Raw genomic sequence first — 6,650 nt, 5'->3', positions numbered from 1 at the left:
TCTGGATGGACAACATTACACAAAGAGTAAATTTCTCAAAGCACCAGTTAAAAGTAGGACTCTATTGCTATTGCTATAGAGGGTCTGGGACAGGAACAGACAGACAGATTTATTTATTTATTTATTTATTCATTTATTTATTTAAAGATTTTATTTATTTATTTGACAGAAAGAGATCACAAGTAGGCAGAGAGATGGGCGGGGGAGGGGCGATGCAGGCCCCCCACTGAGCAGAGAGCCCGATGCAGGGCCCCATCCCAGGATCCCAGGATCATGACCTGAGCTGAAGGCAGAGGCTTAACCCACTGAGACACCCAAGTGCCCCCAGAAGTAATTATTTATATTATAAAAGATATTATTACTCTATCAAAAAATCTTACCTGGGCTTCAGTAGCATTTTGAGAAAAGTTGAGGTAACTATTGTTTTTGGAACTGGAAACTGAGACAAGTTTAAAATAATAATACTGATAATAATAATAATAATAATAACAATAACAAAAACGTAACATGAATATAGTACCCAAAAATTATGTTTGAGTTTTTTGTAATTAAAAAGCTAAATGCCCTTGCTGGTTGCTCACATAGTGCAATTTCCTAAGTTATAAATGTCTTAGCCATTAGTGTTAAAATTACAGGCAATATCGGGGTGCCTGGGTGGCTCAGTAGGTTAAAGCCTCTGCTTTCAGCTCAGGTCATGATCCCAGGGTCCTGGGTTTGAGCCCCGCATCAGGCTAACTGCTCAGCAGGGAGCCTGCTTCCCCTCCTCTCTCTCTGCCTGCCTTTCTGCCTACTTGTGATCTCTGTCTGTCAAATAAATAAATAAAATCTTTAAAAAAAAATTACAGGCAATATCAATGCAAGACATTATGCTATCCGTGCAGTTCCCTTCTAAACACATCTATGCTGCAATAAGTGGTTATTTGTGGTATACATGTATAAGATGGCAATTCATCTTTACTTGCTTAATATGGATTTGGGATAGAAGCACTTGATAAATAGGAAGTGGAGAGCATATTTGAAAAATATGTATTTGAAAATGTATTTGAAAAATCCAAAAGGAGATTATAGATGGTATAAGAGAATGTAATATTATTGATATATAGGGGCATAAGTAACACATTTGTTAGACTGGTTTAGACATTGCCACTTTAAGCTTTTGTAGAGCTCAAGGCTATTGGGGAAGCTAATGGCATTGACTCCAGGTATATGAGAGCTAGCCTGTTAGCCTATAAGAAAACATTTATATGAGACCACTTAAAACAACATGGCAAAATAATTTTATTTAGTTATTCATGTATTTATTTATCCATTCAATATTGTTTTAAATTCAAAGCTATAAGATGCGAGAGATTCTCTAGGTATTAGTGATACAGAATTTTATAAACATGTATAATTGTTTTTACAATATATCTTCTAGTAGGGAAGAAATGGACAGGGATGCCTGGGTGGCTCATGGGTTACACATCTGCCTTCAGCTCAGATCATGATCCCAGAGTCCCAGGATCATGCCCCATGTCTGTATCTCCCTCCACCTTTGTTCCTCCTCTGCTCCTTCTCTCCCCTGTCTCTCTCAAATAAATACAATATTTTAAAGATTTTATTAATTCATTTGAGGGAGAGGCAGAGAGAGTACAAGCAGGGGGACAGACAGAGAGAGAGGGAGAAGCAGACTCCTCCCTGAGCAGGGAGCCTGACATGGGGCTCGATCCCAGGACCTGGAGATCATAACCTGAGCTGAAGGCAGGCACCCAACCAACTGAGCCACCCAGGTGCCCCAATAAATAAAATCTTTAAAAAAGGAAGAAAAAAAAGAAATGGACAAAGATATACATGAATAGTCATATATCATATGTTGATAAATACAATGCATAAACATAGCATTGAAATATTGGGTTGAGGAATGGAACTGACTCCATTGGAAGCTGATTTAAAAGCAGAGAACTGAGGACTGAGAACTGAGGACTTGGGGAAAGAACATTGAAGAAAAGGCACATGAAAATACTCTGAAGTGGAGCATGCTTCGTGCGTTTGAGGCACATAAGATGCCAATACGGGTGGAATGGAGACAGCAAAGGAAAAAACACAAGGAGATGAATACAAAGAACTCCAACACCCAGATTTGGTATTCTACCTCATTTATCTCAATCTGAGGCAGACCATAGTAGCTGCTACTCCGTAGTAGAAAAGGATTTAGAGGACTTTATATAAATCTGTGTTTCCTTCTTTTCTCCTTGTGATAGGTTTGCAAATGTCCACTACAAACCTTGTTGGCATTTGGAGAGATGTCATAGAGAAAAAAAAAAAAAAGCTTAAAGAAATGTGACTACCAGCCTTGAGCATTTTAACTGAGTCTTCAGCACTTAAATAATTGGTTTACACTATTGGTTCTTCCCAATTTAACAAAATTAGATATTTCTCACTATCCAGCAGATGAAGAGGTGAGAAACAACAGACTACTTTTCCTTTCTTTCCCTTCTTTTCCTTCTTCCTGGCTTTTTAAATAAAGCTACTCACATCCTTTTAAATAAAGCTACTCACATCACATCAATAAAGCAAAAGTGAATGTGGGCATATCTGTATGACCCTTGAAAATGTTCACTAATAAAGCCTTCAAAGTTAGTTGAAACCACAATCCTAGATGCTAAAATTTGCAAATATTGAAAGATCTATCTGTGAATTATTGATACTCAGTACATGTTGGAATCAACCCTATTTTTTGCCTTAGGTTCAGTTCAAAACTTGGTAAGAATAAAGGATGGGTGTCAGAGTAAAACTGTCCAATAACTCAAAATTCGCAGATAAGATTTGGTCTTTACTGATACCATAGGTTTTCTTAGTAATCCAGCAGCCATATTTGCAATACAGAATTCTCAACTGGTCCACTTGATAGTTGGTACAGAAACGCTGGTCTCCCATGTGGACACTTTCTCAGCCTTCAGAAACAAGGCTGGTAAATTGAGAATTAATACCTAGTTTTAATCTCTTTACCCTTCCTTAACTGAATAGTAGATTTTATTACTGCCATTCAGGGAAAGATCAAGCTAAAATACAACCATTGAAGTTGGAGGAAGAAAGGTTCAATAAAAAGAACATCTTTAACTCTGATGCCTATTGCTGAACTAGATAATAGTCAGAAGGGTAGCCTGGAGTATGTGTAGGTATGTGGCTATATGGGAGCAGAGAATGCAAAGAGAAAAAGATGCTTGCAGTACTCTAAGGGGATAAGATTTCTTCTATCCCAACCATAAAGAAGTAAAAAGATGAAGGCAGGGAAGAGTGTACCCTCATTGGTTGAGTACTGTCATAAAGTATGTGCTACATGGAAGAAATTACAGACTGGCAAGTCTCAATAAGGTAGGAGGACCATACCTACCAGTACATCTGGCCAGCAGGTGTTAGGGCCGAAAACTCCCTTCCCTTGTGGAATTTAAGTAGAAGATAATTGAATATTTGGGAACCTGTATAAAATATCAAAAGAAAAGGTATTTTCCCACATGTGAATTCAAATATGAATTTACATTTAAGTTAATGGATTATTAATCCCAAAGTATTTTCATTTTCATTCTCATTCCTATTTACTCAATGAGATTTTTTCCATGTTAAATGAATATAAGACATTATTAAGTATGAATTTACTGAGTTATAAAGTGGGAGTCTGATAAAACACATTTGTTTTCATTTTATGACCACAGTAAATTGTGTCATTGATCATATGCCCCTCTTTGCCAACACTGCTAAACTTAAAAAAGACAAATTTGTGGCTTAACTAAAGCAAGAGCAAACAAAGCAAAGCAAAATTACAGCATATTTTTCTGTACTAATCTCATCCAAAATTAGTTTTACTTTTCCTTCTTTTCCTGATTTTATAATATCTTTGTCCCAATTTGCAAAACAGTATTTAATAAAAACCTCCAATTATATTTAGACTGCTGGGAAGATTAGTAGGTGAAGAGATAGAGAGAGGTCTTTCAAGTCATATTGAATCAGCAGCAACTCATGTTTAAGGTCAGGCTCAAGAAGGATCTTTAAAAAAATTTTTATAAGATCTTTTTCCCAAGGTAAAGATGCCTAAGGAGTGGTTTATTGAATATGTTTGCAAATTCTTTGCCAGAGTAACATTTAATTCAAGTCCCATTTTAAAACTGATTGATGGCCCAAATGTATTCTCCTTTATCTGATTAATTAGCACAGTACTTAGTTTATACACTAATTAAAATAGTTTATATTTAGAACAGGAAAAAGATGAATGCAGGTGAAAATATTTTTCCCTCAGACTATGAGGAGCTTTTAATATTAACGATAATATGCAAAAGTTAGTGATTTCTTCAATATTACATTTATAGCTAAGCAAACATTTCCATTGTTTACTCTGTAATGTTTCCACTGACAGCCTTGTAAGATAGGCTGATTTATCATATTTTTGTATCTTAATCCTCCCAATGTAATTTTGGAAATGTCAGTATTTGAGTTAATTTTAAAGAGGGTGCATAATGCCAATTTCAGCCTTTCCTCTAGAAAAAAACTTTTTCTAATATATGAGGCAATTCAGTTATTTCTAATTCAAAACTTGAGTTTTTTTCTGTCTTCTTAAAACCATGAAAATACAGTTTTTTTAAAAAAATATCCTGACGCTGGTCATTATCATGGAACAAAATGTAGATTTCCTCACCATGAATAAGTGAATAGATTATAGTTGGTAAATTAATGAGCAAATAATTTAGGCTGACTTATAAGATCACCACTATCTGGCTCTGTAGCATATTTTATAAATAAGTGCCTGAATGACTATTTTTTAAAGGTTTCCTCTGTATGTCTGATATTGTGTAAAAATGCCTGTAAGCTAAGAGGTTTGGATGGTTCATATGAAGGGGCCACGTCTTTCTTGTGGTCAGTACTTCCTAAGGCTACATAATTCTCTTTTATTCTGCTGTCAATATATACTATCTCATAGCAGAATCTACCCTTTCCTTTCTGTTTTAAGAAGATTGCTCTCTCTCTTTAAAAAAGTCTTTATTCTATTCTCACATACCTAGCTTCTTGCTCTTAATGCATGGGCAGTTCAAACTGGAAGACCACAACAATACCTAAGATTTATTGGGTGTGTACAATGTTCTAAGCATTGTTATGATATAATCCTCACAACTTTATGAGAGTAGTACAATTATTATCCACCTTTTTCAAATGAGGAAACGGAAGCTCAGAGATTGAATAACTTTCAAAAGATCCCAGAAATCTGGATTGAGTCTATGGCAAAATACCCTTTTATTTTATCACATGTCTTTGATTTCTGAGATGTATCTATATGTATCTATATGTATATGTATATATGTATATATCTATCTGATTATACATATTATATACATATATAACTTTGCTACATATGCCATTATTTCATCCTTATCTACTTATATAAATCCATTTATCTACTTATATCAATCTATATATATAAATAAGGATGAAATAATGGCATATGCAGTGAAGTTATTGGTTTCAAATCAGGAGGAGATATAGACAAGAGATAGAAAATGAATAAGACTCTACCTAAGGAATTAAAAGAGTAAAATCAAATTGTTCAAATTACTAAAACATTCATGGTATAATAAGAACATTTCATCTCCTGGGGGTGCCTGGGTGGCTCAGTTGGTTAAGCTGCTGCCTTCAGCTCAGGTCATGGTCCCACAGTCCTGGGATCGAGTCCTACATCGGGCTCCTTGCTCAGCAGGGAGCCTGCTTCTCTCTCTGACTCTGCCTGCCACAATGCCTGCTTGTTCTCTCTCTCTCTCTCTCTCTCTCTGATATAAATAAATAAATAAGTAAATAAATAAATAAATCTATCAATCTTTAAAAAAGAGAGAACATTTCATCTCCTGGTCATATGCATCCCACCCACATTTATTCTCTTTCTGTGCTTTATCCATCACATCACAACGTCTCTGTTTCTGCTTATACTCAGGTCCTTTCATCAAAGTGAACTGGCCTAACTGAAATCATTGGTATAAAGATTTTTCATTGATTGTGATTAAAGTAGTGATAGAAACTAGGCAACTGTCTCTGATTGAACTTGAGGTAATTCAAAATGTCTCCAAATGTAACAGTGTCAGAAGCCCAAAAACCTGTACGTAATTCTAGCAATGATAAGTCTCTCAAAACCATTAGCTATGGCTTTGGCTGAATTTAAATGTGGTGATATCTTACATACTACCCAGAACATTGCCAACCATTTAATAAATATCATATGAATAGATTAATTTAATTGCCTTACATTTATCTAGCTATTTTCTGGTGATAATAACTTACCTAATTTAAGCCCCAAAGTTATATTGGCTAATGATGAGTCACATTAGGAAAAGTGGGATGGCTGATGACGCCATGTAGAGTACTTACAGATCTTGGCTCACACACTTGGGTGGGTACAGCACACATTAAAAAAAAAAAAAAAATCTGTAATTTAATGCCTTGCCCAGCATTTTATAGAAAACAGCCACTGAGGCACCTGGGTGTCTCAGTCAGTTAAGTGCCAACTCTTGTTTCAGCTCAGGTCATGATCTCAGGGTCCTGGGATCCAGCCCCGAGTTGATCTCTGTGGTAAGTGTGGAGTCCGCTTGAGATACGCTCTCTCCCTCTGCCCCTCCCCTGCTCATGCACACAAT

This window comes from Enhydra lutris, unplaced genomic scaffold, assembly GCF_002288905.1.
Source record: "Enhydra lutris kenyoni isolate GAN:26980312 unplaced genomic scaffold, ASM228890v2 scaffoldscaffold15, whole genome shotgun sequence".
Lineage (NCBI taxonomy): Eukaryota > Metazoa > Chordata > Mammalia > Carnivora > Mustelidae > Enhydra > Enhydra lutris.
This window is presented reverse-complemented; position numbering follows the sequence as displayed.